The following is an 11322-nucleotide window of genomic DNA, read 5'->3' on the forward strand; positions in this document are numbered from 1 at the left end:
TGGGCTGCTAATATGCACCCGATACTCGCGAGGGGGCGCAAACGGAAGAGATCTTCTTTTTGCATCTAGCATCTAAATGATGAACGCTAACATCTGTTTGCCGGGGTCCTTCGCCAGAAGACCAAATTTTCTTTGCCAAATTGTGTAAATGTCAATTCTACAATTTGTTCAGACCTAAGGTCATCATTTATTATTTTGTTGGGCACTAGTCTAAAAACCATTCTTCCTGAAAAATTGCGACACCTCTTCAAAATAAAACAAAAGTTTTATATTGTTGGAACTTTGGTCACATAGTAATGCTTCAGCTTTTTTGCTAAATCGTCGAACATTTTATTCTGGGGTGTAAAGAGCTGACATTTGGGATTTAGGTTGTCAAAATAAACACAAAATGAAGACGTTTTCATAGAGCCAAATTTTGGCTTTCAGAATCATTTTTTACTATTGAATTTTTCTTTATTGTGAAATCTAATCTCCGAAACTTCAAGCGCAAAAATTGTATGACAATCATGCGCCAGAAAAACTTCTGGAAGCAGAAATAATGATCACTAGCACAAGAGACCAATTTAGGCTATGGTATCCCCATAAGTTTCCGGTTTCCGTACCACTCATAACTTTAAACAAATCATGTGTCCAAAAATTTAGACAACCGATCCGTTAGATATCCAATTTGAAAGGAAAACAAGGAGGTTAATGATGTTCCGACCCGAGCTCATCTACATTTTTGACATAATCGTCAACCAAAAGAAGAGATAATCAAAAAATATGTTTGAGTTTAAAAAAATCTTTACACACCTAAGTTATCAATTGAATTACATAATGCCATGCCTTATTAAAGCGCTCACGAGATCTGCCATTAAAAAGACTACGAGAAAAAAAAACAAACAACAAAATCAGCAAAAACAAAAATCAATATCTAAATTTAAAAGCACCTTGTAACAACGTCAAAATGCAATCAGATAAAACCTTAGCTAGACAAATTTACTCTTTCTTAACTACACAGCAGATGGGATTTGTCCTTAACGGGACTAGATAACAAGTCGACAAAAAGAAAAAATGCAAAAATCAATCAACAATTTTAAAAACGTTTCATAACTTCATCCGTCTTAAAAACCCTTAACCTTTAACGAAATTAATCTTGAAAAAGTTACCAAAAGTCAAAATGAAACCTATAGGACCTGAATTTGTTTAGACTAAGCCATACAAACGAACTAGTTGCATAAAAACTTTAAAAAATGCGAATTATTGAAGCCATTAAAGTCATTAGATTTATCTAAATATTGTTTCTCTTATTTCAATTATTATCTTTATTTATCCAGTTAAAATTATACTGAACCATTAGGTAAGTTCGTTTTGTTTCTTATTTGAAAATCATTGGGATCTCTTATCACGCGAATGTGCTAAAAAAACATTATTTTAGAAAAGAACAACAAAAACTGAAAAATGTATCATAAACTTTAAGTAAGGCTACTCGCTGTAAGCTGACTGCCTTGAGTCACATCATTTATTCAATTCTCAATCAGAAGTTGACGAGACCTCTCAGCATTTTACGGCCACCAAAACAAAAAAAACAGTCACAAACAGCAAAGTAAAAAAGAGAAAAATGTATTGAAGCCATTTAAAAAGTGAAAACCATATAAAAAGTGAAGCCATTTCAGTGAAAACTTTCTATCTGCAATTATTTCCCAACAGCAGGGGGATGATTTTTCGTTTCAAAAAATGACTTCAAAAAATCGACAAATACGAACAAGTATATCAAATCCACGGAGTTTTTACGAAAAACACGTAAAATCAACGCCATTATATTCAATAGCTTTCAAAGGAACACATTCGATACGCCTCGATGGGAACACTATGATGTTTTTACTTCAGAAATTATCGATAATACATCAAAGTAAGTCTTATTGTTAAGAAATACAGGCAAAAACCTAAATTTCAACAAAAAAGTGCAAGAAGAAATTGTCTAAGCCATTTAAACCATAAGTTTTTCTATGAAAACCTTCTCTATGATCCATTGAACGTTTTTCTCAGCAAAAGAGAACTATCAGTACTATCATTATATTTCAAAATTTCAAAGGGAAACAAAATAATGAGAGAAAATAATCAAAAATTAAAAAAAAAATTCATTAAAACAAAAACTCGTGGCATCAAAGTCATAAAACCAATATTATGAAGTCAAAATCGCTATCCAGGTTGATTTTGGATTTAGAAGAAGGAAAGGAGGTTCTATATTTTCCTGGAACTGACATAGAGTTAAAAAAAGGTCTAAGATTGGTTCAAGTTAAAAAAAAATCGAAAAACTAATTTTGATGTCTTAACAGCCATTAGCTGTCCACTCAAAGCTTTAGATAGGTCCACTTAATGCTCATTAAGGAGTCTATTGAACTTTTGGTCAACGAATTTATGCTACAGGTCTATCAAGTGCTATCCCTTGAGAAAATTTTTTTGTTCATTGGGCTTCATATGATTGTAAGTGAGGTTCTTCATTAACGGAATCTTGCTATGGAAAGTGTCTAGTCTATAAGTGGCCTTAAAAAACAAAAAAATGCAGATCGTTTTTTAAAAAAACAGCTATCAATGAGATTTCGAGTTTTATTTTTCATAGTAAACTTACAATTGAGGCCGAAACTATCAATTTTGTCGCCTTTCGTCTATCAGGAGTGAAAAAATGTGTCACTTAGGATCGTGAAATGTAGTCTTGAATTGATATTTTTTTAAAAAATCTTAATTTGAACGAAAATTAAGCTTAAAGCGAACAAAATAATGCCAAATGTCCTGTATTCACAAAAAATTTTAAACCTCGATAATTCCTCGCAAAAAGCGAAATTAAAAATAAATCTTTCTAATTCCTAAATCTACGCTGCACGAGGTTTTTAATGATACCAGTCACATTTCTCTACGATGAATATATCGATCGACCAAAATTGTCTGAACAAAAAAAACCATTTGAGTATATATTTCCTCCCCCTACAAATGGGGTCGAAACAACAATATATCTCAAATACATACAGGTTCCTCAATATTTCTTCCTCATAGTTGAACTGGCTAAATTATGATACATTTTTGTTATTTAGAAGTCTAAGCGGCTAAACACAGATCGTGTAACTCATGGGCGTGATATTTTTCGTTTTTATACTTTTGATAAGTACAATAATTTCAAAAAAAAGTTCAAAATCAAGTTATTGACATTAAGATCAAAAACTTGATAAAAGCCCCCGTCGAACAATTCTTTTTACAATCGGCAGAGTTACTTGACAGCAATATGGAAGCAGTTTGAAAAGCTCATTGCAATATATAATCGTCACGCTTTGAAATATTGTGCAGTCAACATGATAAGAAAATTTGTTCCGAACATCAGTAAGCAGGTTTTGAAGCATATTGCCTCCATAATCTTATTTTCAAAACTCTAATTTTCAAAACCTTTAGTTTTTTAATAATGTAATTAGATTCGTGATCTTTTCATTACACCACAAATGCATACCTGAATTATAGGGGTCAAATTTGACCAAAAATATAACCTAATTCTGTTGTGCTATGTTGATATATTGGATTTACATGAACTTTGCGGAATTGGGTTACATTCAAAAGCTGGGCCAGTTTGACGGTAAGTTAATAACCGAATTCCACAAAATTAGAAAAATGAACAATCGAGGAATCCAGGCTACAAAACTCGCAGCCTGAATTCCTTTTTTTGAACGTAAAGCAATTTATTTTATATCAAATTTATCGAACTATGTTTAAAATAAAAATATTTGCCCAAAAATCCTTCGGCTTAGCGTTTTGAAATAAGTAAGACACCAATAACCAGACAATTGAACGCATTTAATTGTGTTTAATTGTCGATTTTAATATTGTAGAATTCGGTTACCAAATCGTGGAATTAAGTTTTCAAATTTGGTAACGGGATTTGGTTTTTGAAAGTGACGCAATTCCTTAAAATTTATAAAAATCCATTTTTTTGAATTCGGGCTGCAAAATATGTAGCCTGAGTTCCGCAATTTTCCGTAACCGATATTCACGAGGGCAAAATAAGACAAATGCAATTCAAGTCTCTTTTTTTGCGGTGTAATGGTGACTTTTTTGGACAAATTAAAAACTTCAGTTGAATTTAATATGGTTGTTAATGACAATGTTTGAGTACTGTAAAAATTTTCTTTTGAAAAGTTTTACTTTCCATCGTGAGTTTGAGTTAATTAAGTCAGCCTCACAAGGAAATCTACATCTTTTTGCAATCCTATGCAAGAAATGCCAATACGGACAGCCTTCGACTCTTTGTTATTAATGTACAGTCAAAATTCGTTAACTGATTCGCTCCCGATTAGTTATCGTTGAAATATAAGTCACATTTTAGAAAATAATTCTTGTTGAATGACGTCGAGCACGATTACATATCGAATGAGAGAAAGAAGCAGTTCTCTTATGAATATTCCAATTCCAGTGGTAATGATATGACAGAATCCGCCTGGATCATGTCTCGGTTTGCACCACAGGAGTCAGAGGGTCTTCATCGGGCTAAAGAGACACTGAACAAATTCAGACCGCATCTACATTTGGTAGGAATTGACAGAACAAGATGCCCCATTTCAATGAATGAACGAATTCAATGAAAATCAGTGGAACTGTCTCAATGGCGTATTTGGATCGTTTCAACAACCCCCCTCTCCCCATTCATAGTAAAAAATAAGTTAAAATCACTGTCAGTGCGATAGGGGACTGCTCAAGGCCGTGTCTCTCATGCACAGTAATCCAGAAACCGGAAGGGGCTGGATCGTTATCGCTCCCACTGGCACGTCAGTTGGAACATTTCGCTTTGTAATTCATTTAGTGAGCTTTTCTGTTTAAACCCCCATTCCAGTACGTTCTGCACACCCCAGTTACAAAGCACGTGTCAGTACATTTTAAATCATTATATAAAATAAGGCACGTGCGATTGGGGAGAGGGGGCAAGTAATATGCATAGTAATTTCAAATTCAGCTGCAGAGGCACAAACGGATAAGGTCCCCAATTAGGATAATTGTCATTGCATGACTTAATTTATTCTTTCGGTTTAACATATACATTGTGTGTGTAGTGTTTGTGTGTGTGTGTGTGTGTGTGCGTGTGTGTGTGCATGTGTGTGTGTTGGGGTCGGGGGGGGGGGGGGGTATTTTGGAAACGATCCGAATTTTTAGTTGTTTTAGGCGGTTCTACTTCATTTCACCCCTATTCATTTAACCCCCTGTCATTTAACCCCGATTTATTCACCACTCTATCATTTAACCCCTCTATCACTTCACCCCTCTATCATTTCATCCCGCTAATTAGCAGTCGACATTAAAGGCATGTTTTGCCACGTTCGGTTGTGATAGTTTCATATCAAGTCCCACGGGCCGCTGAGGCATGGCCATGGCCCGCGAGGCATGGCCAAATGATTTTATTGCTAATTTAATAATCCTTATTTTATAGGGATTAAAATCGGGGTGAAATGATAGTGGGGTTAAAAGATAGAGGGGTTAAATGATACAGGGGTGAATAAATCGGGGTTAAATGATAGGGGGTTAGATGAATAGGGGTGAAAAAATGGGACACCGTTTTAGGCATAGAAACATAGTGACATTGGGCGTCGGACATTTCATTTTACTTTTATGCAGATATTACTAGCAATTAAAATTTTCAATTTGAACATTTTTCCGGCAGTAGGTCTCCTAATTAAATAATATACATGTGTCACTATTTCGCGAGGTGAAGCTGCATTACTGTACGAAAAGAAAACTAGCGCCAATGCAAAACTGGGTGATTTGCAGTTTTTATATTGGGCGATGCGTCAACAAAATAGCAGACAGGTACTTTTCATAAGCAAATTTACCGTAATTTTTCTCACAATATTTTTCATTGAATTTTTTGACCTCTTTCATTATCATTCCAGGGAAATACTGTAAACCCTTAACCTTATTTGAATTACAGTTATCTTAAAATGAACAGCAAACTGTAGAAAAATTTATGCCAAGGCCTTCAAAACCACCCTAGTCGAACTCCGAAAGCTATCTTACAAAATAATCGTCTTTTGCAAGATCTTGAAAAAATTACCCGTCTCCGCAAGAATCTTGCAAGAAATTGCAAAATTTTTGCAACTGGTGGTTATCTTGCAAGATATTGCAAGATTCTTGCAAAGGAGGTTTTTTTGCAAGATCTTCCGAAAGACATTTATCTTGTAGGACACTTTCAATTGTTCCACAAGATAACTGTATGTCTCTATACAAACCTTTTGCAAGATGATTGTCCAATAGACACAATGAAGAACTTGCGAGAAGATGTTTATCTGCCAAGGTCTTGAAAAAGGAGGCGGATATTTTGCAAGATTTTGAAGACCTCTTCCAAGATTATACTTTACATAGCAAGTTTGTTGCAAAACCTTACAGAATTACGGTGGGTGATAGAAACAAAGCAGGTTAAGGAACCGCAACGCTCCAGGCAAAAACTGAACGTGAAAGTTACATCTCCAAAAATGAAAACATGAAATTTATATTTAAAATTATAAGAAAAGAGATGAGCCGAATTGCGGTTTGCTAGTTGAAGCGCAGAAAACGTTCCATTTTGACTTGAGCGTGACCAAAAACTATGCTCACAAATGACGGACAAACAAAGAAATGAAATGGCTGTTACGCTTAAAACTACAGTGGGCTCGAATCATATGACTAAAAATTTGAGCTCAAAACGGTCTTGCTACTATGACTTTGCTTTAAGTGAAAGTTTGATAACTTGCAACAAACGGTCTCACTGAAAGTTGCTCCGATTGTTCCGATTTCTTTATAAGTTCGACTGTTTTCATTAATTTGAATCCATTTCTTGAACTCATCCAATTGAAATACTGAGTGATTTATGTTGAAATCAAAAGTAAATATTGGACCTCGAGCAGAACAAAAACTCTAAACAATGGGTAAATGAACTATTTCAAAAAAGCACAAAATAACAGCGGTTCGAATGCAGGTCCATATAGAAATTAAAAGTTGTAATTAATCTTTAAGCGGCAGCAAAAAACAGGTGGAACAAATTTAAGAGAAATTTGACCAAGAAGCAACTTAACTTCCATCAACACCAAAACGATTATAACACAAACGTTTCCGAGCGAGAATACGAGATGCCAAAGACAAAAAAATGAGCAGAAACATTCTTTAAAATTGCTGAAATTGCATACTATTGCTTCGGTTTTCTTTCAAAGTGAACATTATTTCTTCCAGTTTTTGTGAAGTTTTTAAATTCGACCTTACAAGATAGATTTTTTTACGAGCTATTGAATTATACCACTATCAGTTTACAATGGAAAAGACAAAAAATATTCACGCGCTTCATTAAAAAGAGGTTCAACTCGCGTAAATTTCCAACCACAAAATACTGTTTGGGACAATAGAGGTATATTAAAGGACAATTTCGTTCCCAATTTTTACAGTTTAGGAAACCATTCGAATGAAAAATAGAATTATTGAATTATTTGAGTGAAAAGAAAAAAAATCCTTTGTCATTTTTTCTCGGTCTTAGAGACTGGAAATTAAAATGCCAAGTGTTCAATGACAATTTATTTGAGGGGATGCTTTTTCATTGAGAAAACTCTGGTATTTTGTAAAAATCCAATTAATTTTTTGGGCAGTACAAATTGGTGAATTGCTTTTTCAGCTGGATTGATGTTAGAACGTTGGATCTTTTCCGCTTGAGCTCCCCAGCATAATCTGCGCATAATATTTGCAATCTCACAGACGCACGTGCAATATTCACTTAATGATTTACTATCTAATCTATCTAATGAAACCGGCTCTCTAGCAGGGGGTGCATAATGTACTGCGAGGCACAAACAGGAGTTAACCGAAATATGACATTTTTTTAAACAGGGAACAAATAAGTTCCCGTTTGCACTCTTCTTTTTCAAAATATTATTCAAATCAATCGTTTTTAAAGTTTTTGAGAAAATCCTGTTGTGTCAATTCTGTTAAAATAAGCAAGCACTATGTTAATTTTTTTATTGTTAACTGTTTCTCAAATTAGGAAACAAACGAAAATTTTAAAATACTGACAAATGGTACTGGAACTAAGAAAATTACACATTTTAATTTCACTGTTTTTTGTATGCTCGGTAATGGCGATATAGAAGCATAACTTGAATATTTAGAAAAATTTTGCAGAAGAGATATAGAATGAAGCGATATAGAACGTTCTGCTGTAATTGAATTTCATCAAATCAAAATTTTTTTTTGAGATTATGGTCATTCTTGCCGTGAAAACAATTTTTCAGGGAAAAAAGGAGAAACTGAGAACCATGGCAAAAACAGTTCAGTAGCTCTGAATCTCAAATTGTTTACTTGCTCTCATCAAATGAGATGAAAACATTGCATGGAAAAAATACTAAAAGTAGGAGATAATTAGTTTTATGTCAATTTTTGTTTGGTCCCTATTTCTTGAAAACACGCCATGCAATATGAGTAAAATTTGAAAAGCATTTTCCTCACTTATGAGTGCGTATCACATCCAATTTAATGAAAAATAAAATCAATTTAGTGAAAAAAAGAAAAAAGAGTTTTATTTTTTCGTGGTCTTAGAGACTGGAAAATCAAAATGCCAAATGTTCAAGTACTATTGATTTGAGGAGATGCTTTATCATTGAGAACACTCAAGTATTTTGTAAAAATACCATTAATTTTTTGGGCAGTGAAAATTGGCGAATTGCTTCTTCAGCTGGATTGATATTAGAAACTTGGATCTTTTCCGCTGTAGCTCCCCAGCATAATGTGTGCATATTATTTGCACCCCTGCAGACGCACGAGCATTATTCACCTAATGGTTTTCTATGTAATAACACGAGCTCACTAACTGGGGGTGCATAACGTACTGCGAGGCAACAAAGGGAAATAACCAAAACTTGATATTTATTTAAACAGGGGAAAATAAGTTCCCATTTACACACCTCTTATTTGAATTTTTGTTCAAACCAAGTGTTTTTCCAATTTTCCAAGTTTTCGAGAATATCCTGTAGTGTCGATTCTGTAAAAGTTAGACTATATTATCTTATTTTTTTGTTGTTAACTGTTTCTCAAATCGAGAAGCAAAAGATGTTTTTATCAGTTTTGAAAAATTTTATTGGAACTAATAAAATTACGCATTTTAATTTCGTTTTAGAAATTTATGCTCGTTAACCGCGTTATAGAAGAATATCTTGAATTTACAGAAAAAACTTGCAGAAAACAGAATTAAATGAAGCGTTTATAGAGAACGTTCTGCTGTAATTGTTTTTCGCCAACTCAACAATCTTTTTGAGACAATGGTCCTTCTGGCAGTGAAAACAGTTTTTCAAGGAAAAAAGGAGAAACTGAGAACAGCTGTAAAAATATTTCAGTAGCTTTGAACTCCATTTTTTTTACTTGCTCTCATCAGTTGAGACGAAATCGTTGCATTGAAAAAATACTAAAAATAGGAGGTAATTAGTTTGATTTCAATTTTTGTTTGGTCCTTATTTCTTGAAAACACTCCAAGCAATATGAGTAAACTTTGAAAGGTATTTTTTCTAACCCATGAGTGCGTATCACATCCAATTTCTTTGCAAGCCATCAGCTGATAAAACTAAAAGAGGGCAATAAAAATTGAAAAGAGGAGAGGAAGAAAAGGAGTGCTTTGTGAAACTTCACTACACTGATAGAATGAGTTTTTCTGTTTTTTAAAAAATGATATCGACATGGAAAATTTTGAGATATCGACCCTCAAACTTACCCGCAACAAGAGAGGTCTAAAACTTTGAATAAATGTTTTTGTTGCCAAAAATTCTTATAGTGTTGCAACAGTTCTAAAATGCTTATGTCAATGTTGTTTCCCTAGTGCACGCCCAGACTAAAAACTCCATGAAATAATCATGGAATGAAATTTGCTCGATAAAACATTTGAAGTTTTGTTTAACCCAAAATTCATCACGCTGGGTGTTCGCTCAACGCTAAATGTCTTTCCGAATTTTGTCACGATCAATTGAATAGTGGAATCTAGATTGAGCTATTGTCAAAACATGAGCCAAAAAAAATTCTGACCAACATCGAAAAAAATATTGTGTGCACTTATATTATTCACAAATTTTTATAAGGTATAACGTAGCCAGATAATATGTTCTTTCATCTATTGCAGTTCTCAAATTGGTTTTGTGTTTTTGTTTTGAAAATTTTGAATTAAAACGACTGAAGAATGCAACACTACTATTATGGCTAAAGGAAGGATATTTTTACAGTTCAACTATCTGATTTTTTCAAACAAAGAATCTGCCCTGGTCGAGGACTTCGTCAAAATTTATGTAAGAAATGCGCTGACAACCGCTGAAAAAAAAATTTTTCAGCGGGTAAATCTTACACATTAAGCCGCTTAATCTGCTGATTTTTCAGCACTTTCTTACATAATTTCATCCTTTTTGGCACATTAAACGGATAATTATGTAGGATCTAACTGCTGAAAATATAATTTTTCAGCAGCTGTAAGCGCATTTCTTACATAACTTTCAGGACTTATGTTACACAATATCAGCATTTATCTTATGCATTTTCAACGGTTTCCTTGCACAAGTTGAAACTTTTTGAGTTGTTTTTCCTGCTGTACATTCAGAAGAAGCAACTGTGCAAGACTAAAAAGCATTGCTCTAGGGCAGTTCAGCTAACAAACAGTCGCATATCTGCCAAAAGACTTAAGAATTTTGTCAAACCTTAAGATAAAACAGTTATTTCAGCTGAGGTATAAAACCAAATTACTTGATTGAATGAAACAAGGTAGCTTAAGTATAATTATCTTCCTTCTGTTACATATGATGACAGTGTGACGCTTTTCACTCGGTCTGTTTTTCAAAAAAAATGATTTTTCTTTTACAAAAACCACGCAGAGTTTTGATTGATTAGTGGCTTTTCATAAGTGCAAAAGTTAAAGGAGCCTACATGCTGACTACGTTATAAGCAATAGTGAGCAAAAAAAATTGCACGTAAAATTATGTAAGAAAGGCGCTGAATCCGCTGAATTTAAAATTTTCACAAGTGCTGAAATTATGTAAGAAAGGCGGTGAATCTGCTGAATTTAAAATTTTTACAAGTGCTGAAATTATGTAAGAAAGGCGCTAAATCCGCTGAATTTAAAATTTTCACAAGTGCCTAAATTATGTAAGAAAGGTGCCGAATCAAATGCTGATTTTATGCGAGAGATGCGCTGAAATGTGCTTTAATAATTTATTTCAGCAGATTCAGCACCTTTTTATCGATTTTCAGCGCAATCAGCACAAACCTTACATAAGTTCAGCACATTCAGTGGATTTCTTACAAAAATATCCGCTAACAGCTGCT

The 11322-nt window shown here is 33.8% G+C and overlaps 1 protein-coding gene across 1 annotated transcript in view; it reads left to right on the forward strand.

Moving 5' to 3' along the window:
- Positions 1-11322, forward strand: part of LOC142341500 (large ribosomal subunit protein uL18-like) — a 302218-nt gene that overhangs the window by 71969 nt on the left and 218927 nt on the right. The gene's annotated exons all lie outside the window — the stretch shown is intronic.

This window comes from Convolutriloba macropyga, chromosome 6, assembly GCF_964194025.1.
Source record: "Convolutriloba macropyga chromosome 6, txConMacr16.3, whole genome shotgun sequence".
NCBI lineage: Eukaryota > Metazoa > Xenacoelomorpha > Acoela > Convolutidae > Convolutriloba > Convolutriloba macropyga.